Here is a 9,747-nt window from a genome sequence, read left to right as displayed (position 1 = left end):
AGAAAGYTAAGATGGCTGGTCTTGGGATGTGCAGAGCTTTTCCTGGACCAAAGCTTCTGTGCTTACTAGGAAACCAAGCAAGCTCTGCCTTGTTTGCCAACCAAGACCTGCCGCTTCTCCCAGTTCGGCCTCAGTTTAAGGCTTTTTAATGTTTAGGTGCCTGTTTTGTGTGTTACTACCAAGTGAATATTGACTCAAGGAGGTGCGTTACCTGCTGGAGGTGAAGGTGATTCATGAAGCTTGGATGCCAGCGTGGGAAGAGAGAGCAGAGCTGTGCGGGCTGTGCCAGCTTGGCGTAGCACTCAGGGTGAGGAGCCCTCTCCTCTCGCTGCCTCTGCCCAGGGCTCTCAGGCCGTGAAATGCCTGTTTGTTGTGCATGAGGACCTCGGTTCTTAGGCCTCGACTTTTAAGAATTCATCATAATATTACATAAGCCAGCAGCGCTAGTAATGCAGCATAGCTGTGCAAGTTAGAGCTCACTTATTAGTTAATAAACACAAGCATCCACCTTAGAAGTTTCTAGACGCACATTAAGCTAGAGAACAGCTTTTCCACACAGCCACTTCGCCCTTGTTTTGAAAGATGTAGTTTCAGTACAGTGGCTTTTATGCTCAAATTACTTTTGTAGCAGCAGAACAGTATACACATTGTTTTCTATGGGTGGTTTTAGTTTTTCATGCAAGTAGTTAGATTATCATTTCATAGTGGGCTCTTGTTGTTCTTTGTCTGAGCAAGATGATTTGGTTTTTCCTCTAGTAGCTGATTGGTTTCTTGCCATGTATCTCCCTAACAGAGCTTCTATTTCTGCCTCATGCTGTGATAAAACACCACAATGGGTATGTTCTCAACTGAATCCACTGGGAGGAGACCAGACATTTCATATTTTTGACATTGCAATGGCTTCTTTAGGCAGCAATGTCCCTTGTCCCCATTAGTGTCCATATATAATTTACTCTTCATGTTGCTGTTCTGGAGCTGTCTTTGACAGCCTACTTTAAAAACTTAAACAGGACCATATATAGCTGCTTATTCTTAGAACAGTGAAACCAATTGCTCTTTCATGAATTTATAAAATGTTTTTAATTATAAATCAAACAACGAACAATTTATTTTCTCTGACAATCCAAGTGAATAACCACTCAGTTGACCTCATCTGCTGGGCRAAGCAGCATCCAAAGGGAAAGCAGCATCCTTAGTTTAGCGCTTCCGAGAACACTTAGCCGTTCCGTGTCTACCAAAGCAGCAGCCCTTAGCTCAGGGTACTGGTTTAATTTCCAAAGTTGTGGTGTCACAAAGGTGGTGTCACAAATAGACTCTGTAACCTACAGAGTCTCAGTAACCTACAAGTAAATAGACTCTCAGTAACCTACAAGGTCCCTTAAAGGTATTTTTATGTGATAGCAGCAGTGACAGTTTTGGTGCAGACCAGTTACTGCTATTGAATATTGTACAGGCCAACCTGTCAAAGTTAGGACTGGCTTCCTCTTCATACTTTTCATCAACAGTATGCTTTAAAAGACAAAAACGAACAAACAAACAAACGCTAATGCAAACAAAGCAAGATGTAACCAGATGCCCAAGGAATGGGGCTTTATACATCCTGGCAAACTTTACAGAGCCAGGAACAAGGGGCTTGTTGTCTAAAACAAGAGCGGCTTGAAAGAGTTGAGGGTTCCCTGTATCTCCTGTCTGCCCCGGGAGATGGACTGTTAGTAGTGATTTCTTCCTGTGATTTATATGAAAGGAGTGTATGGCATCCTTTTGGTTGCCAGTGAGATGTGACTCTGGATTACAAGTTCCTGTTCTAGCAGACTCTGCGTGTGGTAAAGGATGGAGTGGGAGCTCAGAGCTGCAGGAAAAAATCCTCCAGGATGGAGTCAGAGGTACCTTAATGGGAGAACACAAGCGTTGTTGCTGAGTCTCAGGAGTGAGTGACTTCAGGACTTTGCCCTTTCCCTCCCCTTCTTTYGTTGTTCAGTCCTAATTCATTTTATGACTTCTGCATTCACGTCATGGTCTCATCCCAGCAACTTGCTGTCAGGCTGTTAAGAGACTCAAGTATTGTTGTTGTGAGGAGGTGGTAGGACTGGGTGCATAGTCAAATGACTATGCCTCGTGCCAAGTTGGTGCTGTGGCAGCTTATAATAAGGTAGACCTTAGTCATCCATCTGTCTTTCATAGGGGAACTTGCGTATCTATTTCTGATTTCCAAAAGAATCCGTGGGCAATTAAAATCATCCCAAGCTCTCCCCGGGTTCCTGCTTCTAATCTGCGTTCTCGAGAATGTGTCAAACCTCTGAGAGGAAATTGTTTTTGTCCTATACTTTTTAAAGGACTGATGCAGAAGAGCAAGGAGAAAAAGAAATGAGATATGTTTATAAAGCAAGAACTCAATGTATATTTGTCTGACATTTCAAGGTCTTATTTGAGCCGACACTCTGATATAAAGAATAGTTATGTGTGCATCATCTCCCTTATTCTTTTTTCTGGTCCCTTACTAAGAGGCTAAAATGCTATACCTAATATTCCAAGTGACTTTAATATATTTTTCTGATTTTACSTTATTCTTTTGCTGCAGCATTTTGTATATGTTTGTTTTTATATTGAACTATAAATTTGTCTTTTCTGGATTAAAAGAGGGGGAAAATGCAACAAATAGTCATATTGGACTGTTGGAAGTGGGTTTGATAATCATTCACCATCTGTGCTGCCAGGTCTGGGCAAGCTCTTACCTCTGAAAACAAATGAACATTAACAAAACCTGTCATAGGACTGCCCACCACTTGAGATTGCCCTTCTAATGGAAATAAGCTCTGGAAGTCAGGTCGTTTGTGCTGCTATTAAGGATTAAAAAAAAAAAAACCCTTAGGAGGGACAGTCAGCAGGTTGGGACTTTAGCCTGGGAATCTCTTCTTTCCYTGACCCTTAGCTTACTTCTGGTTGGACCCTGCTTGATAATTGCAGTCCGCTGTAGCAGAAACGTTGGAGAAATGGTGCAGCTTTAGCTCTCCTCCTGCCAGAGCTTAATGCTGGAGCACCTGCTGAATGGGACACGTTTCTAGTCCACAGCCCGCTGGTTTAGGTGCACAAAGCAGACCCAGAAATAAGCTGCCGGAGCCAAAGAGCATCCGCACATCCTGCTTGGCCAACGCTGACCTCGGCGAGCGCGAGGCTGCCACCTGGAACTGGAAACCGCTCTAGCCAAAAGGTGCCTGCGCCTGCAGCCTAAACGCTGAGGGTCAAAGCCCTCTCTTTTATTCCCTCTCTTCACAGGCTTCTGCTATAGGCTGCTCACTAGGCAAAGGCTTGAAGTGTGGGGCTGTTTCCTACYGTGCTGTAGGAGAGCAGAGCCTGATCTCCGACAGGGACTTCAGCAGAGCTGCTGGGGCGGGCACCCAGTTCCTGAGCACTGGGAGCCGGCTCGTGGGGGCAGAAGATTGCCTTTGCCTGATCTCATGCTATGGGGCCATTTGTTTCCAGGGAATGCGCTCGTGTGCGAGTTATACATATTTACACAAAGGTGTATAAATAATACATGAAATCAAGATTGTATTTCATCTGCTTAGTGTGAAAAAGCTTAGCTGTTTGTGTTTTTTCCCTGGTACTTATTGAACACTAAATTAAGAAGGAATACAGAAGAGATGTGCCTGGCTTCCTTGCTAAATCATGCCTGATGTGATCAGGGAAGGTGACAGAATTTGAATTTTCCCAAGCAAGTGTGAAGCCTCTGGCAAATGAGGAAGTAGATAATAGCAACAGCTCTGTGAGCTGAAGACTTTTTTTTAATTTATTTTGTTATTACTGGCTCATCACTTAAGATACCTTCCCCAGTGTCATCTTGACGACTGGTGCATGTGTTGTCATTCCAACCACTTTCCCACTTGTGCAGAAGGGTTTTGAGAGCCCTGGAGTGTGAACGTGTCGCTTGACTTGGGGGKGTGTGTCTGCTTTCAGACATCTGTGTTTTTGCTGCCTCCAACAGGATCACACTGAAAACGTCCCTGATAATTTAACACAAACTGAAACAGGGAACTGATGAATCTTGGACATGTTTCTTGCCTGTGTGGTGCTCGGTGTTCTCTGATTAGCAATTTTCTCTGCAAGATAAGGTGGCCCTTTCATCTCTGAATATTTCACCTCATTTTTTACTGTTTGTTTGGGCTGGAGTCATGCAGTGTCAAACATGACATTTCAAGCCATGAAATTAAATGTTAGGAAATTAAATGTATTTGGTAATAGTGCAGAAGTCTAAAGTTGACCCAACACAGTCAGGAGATGCCTGTTAACACAAATGTCTCCAATCAGAGTTTTGGGGTTTTTTTTTTCTGCTTGAGTGAGAGAGAGAGAGAGAGAGAGAGAGAGAGAGAGAGAGAGTAGAGAGTAGAGAGTAGATCTGTTCCCTGTGGAGTGTCAGGTGGGAAGCAGGAATTGTTCGAGGAGTCAGCTGCCATGCCTTTCTTCAAGCTGTTGGTGTGTCTGTTTGAGAAAAAGCGGTGAACTGAAGAGGAAAGCTTAGTCCTGCACGAGACCTAGTGCAGAGCAGTTAGATTTATTGGGTGTACTCTTGAATATGAAATTACTGCGTGAGCTTTGGGAGCCCAAGGCTAGTCTGGGATGCTATAATGTGTTCATTGATTTTCTTTTAGGGGTGGCTCATCAGTTAAGACTGCACAAAACTGCTTGAAATCAGGCCTGTGACTAACAGGGAGCATTTCTACTCCGGTTGCCCTTAAGGTGATGCCCTGAGATAATCTCTGCAAACTTGAGCCCCGACAGTGAAGGTTTGGCTCAAAAGTGACCCCTCTGCCTTTCTGCCCTCCTGTCTCCCAAGCTGCACCCTCCCGGTGAGCACTGCAGTGTTTCCTCCTTCCTCACTGCCTCCGGCTCTCCCAGGGTCCTGTAGCTGTAGCGCTGCGCTTGCTGCCCTCGTGCTCTTCAGGCAGTGCATGAAACCGGGAGGGTTTTGCTTGTTTGTTTTCCCTCCTCCCTGCCCCCGTTGCCTCTCAGGCATATTCCAGCGAGGGATAGGCTGCAAAATGGTGTAGAAGAGAAATCTGCAATGGAAGCAACTTCCCGAGAGTCCCCCCCGCAGTAGCAAGCTGCTCTGCTGCTGTTCAGCACAACTGCTCAGGCCTGGTCTCCTGCTTGCTCTCATGGCTGCCTGCAACCCCCTCTATATTTTAATGTATTTTTGTATATTTTGTTGGCATTTTTGCATATTTTCTTGGTTACTACTGCAGTCATGCCTTCAATAATTGTATGTGTGAAGCACCTGAACGCCTTGTTCACAGCACTACCACAGGCGTTAGAAGAGATATGGCCAACAATAAAAATCTCCATATTAAAGGAGCGGAAAAGCAACTGAAACAGCAGCATTGTTAACAAACAGAGGATCCCACATCCATGCACATGGTAATTAAAATGCAGTAGGCTTTGGGAAGCAATTCTGTTTTCTGAACATGGATTTGCTTTGTATTGAATGCACCTTCTACTGCAGTAGAGACTATATCTAGTGAATGGAAAAGCAATTAGCACCCTTTCTGTGCACGTATTTAATAGCTGCACAATGGTGTTGAGCACAATGGGCACTTCTCTGCAGCAGCAATGTGCGCCATGGCGATACCAACGTGTATGTGTGTGCATGTGTGCAGTACGGCTTCCCTGTACACCGCGTGACAGCGGGTACTGTGCTYGAGCCTCGCATGCTCCCTTGCAGGGGCCTGGGAAGTCTAACGGGGTTTAARCTTTCCTGAGCCTATTGAGGAAGGGGGAATTGGGCAGCAGGGCCGCCCTGAGCATGAATGGCGCTGCTGACTTGGTTTTTGCTTTAGGCAGATCAGTTGATCTGTTTCTTTGGCCCYTTTCTCTACGAAATAGAAATGAGGGTTCTTGTCCTTTTCATAGGCTATGTAAAAGCTATGAAGCTTTGTAAAAATCCTCGGAAATGTTCTTGTGACAGGCCCAGCAGAAGAGCAAAGGCCTTCTGCGTCTGTCACAGCTAGATGGGTTTTTTTCAGTTGTAGTCAATTAATGAATTAGCAGTGGCTTCTGCYACTAGAAAGAAGCCCAGGTGTCTATGGATGTCAGTGCTGGGATCCTCTGCAGGGAGGAATTGGCCTTAGAGCACCTCACAGGAGTCACGTTCCCGCTGCGCGGGCTGTCACACAGGCTTCGCGGGGCAGCAGGCAGGGTGAGCAAACACCCCTTGGCTCATCCCATGTCTATAGAGCTCCGAACGTGTTTTCTAGGCAAGACCAAGATACTGAGAGAAATCCCCTTAAAGGGTTTTGTTGTTGCACAGGGAACTAGCTGTTCTTAATTTGCTAGATTGAGAGGGACTAAGAACAAGCRAATGTTAAGTCTGTTTGGCTGAATATGTGATTTACTGTCAAAATCCTCAGTGGATCAGTGGGTACACAGCTATCCTAACAGCACTGCTGGTGACTCTCATGAGCTCTTGCTGGCTCTCCCAGCACAGTCTGAAGACTGCAAGTCCCTGGATGCTCAACTCTCACAGAGGGCACTCCCCTTTGCAGATCCCTATTTGTGCAAGCTGGGAGACCAAGCTTGTCTCGAGGCTTAATGAGCCTTCAGCCTCGTGGCAGGGCTCTGCCAGTGTATGTTTCAGTAGCTCCAAAGTGAGGCATCAATGGAAGCAAATGAGTTATTTTTGTAGATCAGAAATTGGTTCTGAGGGTATAAATCACAACCAGAGTTATGAAAAGTAACATATGGAGCAGTGCTGTCCTCCTTTGTTAGCCGGGAATTTCTCCTTACTGCTGCTGTGCTTCCTCCTGATAGTTTCCATTTTATTTACTGTAAGCATCCTAAGAGTGCAGATGTGTGTAGATGTCTGAGTGTATTTATTGCTGAGCACAAAATCCATCACATTGCTGCATGGGCAGAGAGATGGGCWCATCCATTCATAAAAGCAAGTGGACCTAGGTGTGAAACAGACTTCATTTCTGGAGACTTGCTCTGTGTCTGCAGATGCCTACATGCCTACTTTGATATTTTTCCCAGTGATAGTGTGATATTCTTTCCTTTAAGCGTGCCCCCAGATTCTGTTGCTAGTTCTGCTTATTTATGAAAAAGTTCTGCTTATTTATGAAAAAGTTTCATACCCCGAGTGCCTGAACACGAGCTCGGCATGGCTGAGCTAGGGCATAGGGAGATATGTGAACCAATTAATCATTGCAGGGCAGCTGCCAGCGCACTGACTTTAATTGGGCCTGCTAATATTTAAGTTGTTTGAAGGTTTTCTTGCTTTTACTGATGGTTTCATTCCCCTCTCATGAGGCTGTAGAGAGACAGTAAAGGTGTGAGCTTAATTCAAGGTTGCTGAATGACTTGCAGCTGCTGGGGGAAATGGCTTTACACAGCATTGTTTTCCTTCTGAAAYTGCTGTCTGAGCTCTCTCATATCTTTATATATTTGTATATCTTTGCAATTTTCAGTTATTGCATTTTTATTAAAGATGAAATGCAATGACTGAAAGTTCATGTTRCATCCCAAATGACAATGGAAGTCTAGTAGACTTAAAAGAGTTTTTTTGCTCATTGTGATGTTTCTGTCCATCATGGGACACACTTTGTTGCTCACATGTATTCCAGTTTCTCCTAATACACTACAGAGAATTCACTCCCACATCTGCCTCTCCTGCTCAGTCCCAGCCAATGGAGCAGSTTGAGGAGTTTTTCACCTGTTGATTTTTTTTTCTCAGCAATTGAAAGTAGAGGCAATTGAAAACAGGCAAGTTCTCCYGTGCTTGCAGGGTGGCAATGGCCTGTTTTGGCTCTGCCTTCCCATAAGGTGGCAGGCAAACAGGATTTCTTTCTTTTCCAAGAGCAATTCTCTTCCAGCTTCATTCAGTTTAAACTTTTGAAGTGTCGCCAGGTCATATATGCACTATATGCAAGGCAGTAGAGCTGAATCAGATCTCGTGAGTCTTTATGCCAATGGATCTRCTTTGATTTCTGCAGTGTTAATCATCTCCTTATAGTGGAGCCAGTATGAGGGGAACCCAGCCCGCTGGGCGCAGCTTGATGTTGTGCTGCCCCAGCAGCTGATCGCGTTGTCAGGTCCGTGTGCGGCCCCTCGCCTGCACTGAGTAGTCTCTGCAGGTCAGCTGCCTCGCGGGGAGCCCACATGTGCGCATTGCTTAAGTGGGCTCTTTCCCCTTCTCAGCTTTGTTTTGCTTATGGAGATCATCTGTTTCTTCCCATTTCTCCTTCCCAGGAGGAAGGGCAAGATGCTTGTGACAAGGCATTCTCAGCTGATGGGCCCTGCTGAGGCAGTGAGGAGATTGGCTGCAATGGATCTTTTACAGGTATCTTTTGTTTCACTTAGCTATGCTTTCCTTCCTCACTGGGGGGGAAAAAAAAAAAAAAAAGAGCAGGGGAGAAAGAAAAGGATCACACTGTTGCAAGGATTTCATTTTTTTCTCTCTCCAAGACCTTTGCTTAAGTGATGTCTGGAAGCCTGGCTCCTCCTTTGCAGTCTTCTTCCTGGGAAGATTTATAATCAGCCTGGATTTGTTTTTCCCCTGTGTCCATCATCTTATAAAGCCAGGTGGTGGTTGGCCTGTGTTGTCTTCTCAGAGTTTCAGAGGAAAGAAAGCAAACATGAAGCTTCTTAGTTGGAATTTTTTATGGCATTAAGTTAGCTGGATTTTCAGATACTCTTGAGTTGGAAGAGCTTTTTGGAAGGGATTTAATTCCTTTTTAAAAAATCCTACCCTTACCTAATACATGCTAKCTAACAAAAATTGTGGTAGACTTGATATGACAAATGAGCAGTGATTTRCTGTTGGAGTCTAGGGCTAATCCATTCTCCATGTTTAAGCACCTTACCCTCCCTGTCTTCTGGTGTACCGTTCTTGCTGTGATAATGCTAATAGATTTTTTTTGTAAAGAAATCATGAATTTGACTCTTATCCTAGGAAAAATGCTGCTCAGACTTGGTTGATTAGTTGTATATTTTTAAATCTATTTGGATTTCCAYGTTTGCTTTCAGTAATAAAAGGAAAGGAGAACAACAAGATCTCACTTTGTGATTAGTATCGGTGGAGGTTGTGGATGCAGTTCAAGCTCTGCAAGGCCTCTGGTGGGAGAGTTGCACAAAAGACGCTTTGTCTCCTTTGGAACAAATGCCACCAAATAGTAGAATTTATTTCTTAATTGTTTTTCCAGGGCCCCTCTGTTTCCAGCTTGCTCACAAACACTTCACATAGAGATTTTCTTCTTTGGAATAGCATGAGGGGGGACCAGCAGTGGGGATTTGCTTTCTATGCATGGCATGGTTTGCCTCGTCTGCATGCGCTCTTTCTTGTTCCTAGGATACACTTGCTTAATTTATGGGCTTGCTTTATTATTTTTTCTTTTTGGCTGAGATCTGTTTTGACTTTCCCACTAAGCTCCTTTCTGAGCAGGGGCAAAACCAACAACACTGAATTTATTTAAGCGGAATTAAAGGGCAGTGCTTGTGCTCGGGCTGGGCTGCTGAAGCGCGCTCAGCCTCCTGAGGTGCTGAAGAACCTCATGTTTCATTCAAAAGCCAACAGTGCTGAATAGCAGAGAGCCACTTCCAGGGACTGCAGTGGGGCTCTAATGCCATCTGCATAGTATGAARGATGGAGCTTTACAAAGTGGTGGGAGATGGCATGAAAAGGGAAAAGAGTTGACTGACTAGATTAGAATAAGGATACAGTTAGTTTTGTTTTCCCGGACGTGACGTTTAGAAGTCCCT

The sequence above is a fragment of the Nothoprocta perdicaria genome, unplaced genomic scaffold (genome assembly GCF_003342845.1).
Source record: "Nothoprocta perdicaria isolate Ctin4 unplaced genomic scaffold, notPer1 scaffold_15, whole genome shotgun sequence".
Taxonomy (NCBI): Eukaryota; Metazoa; Chordata; class Aves; order Tinamiformes; family Tinamidae; genus Nothoprocta; species Nothoprocta perdicaria.
Note: the sequence above shows the minus strand (reverse complement) of the source record.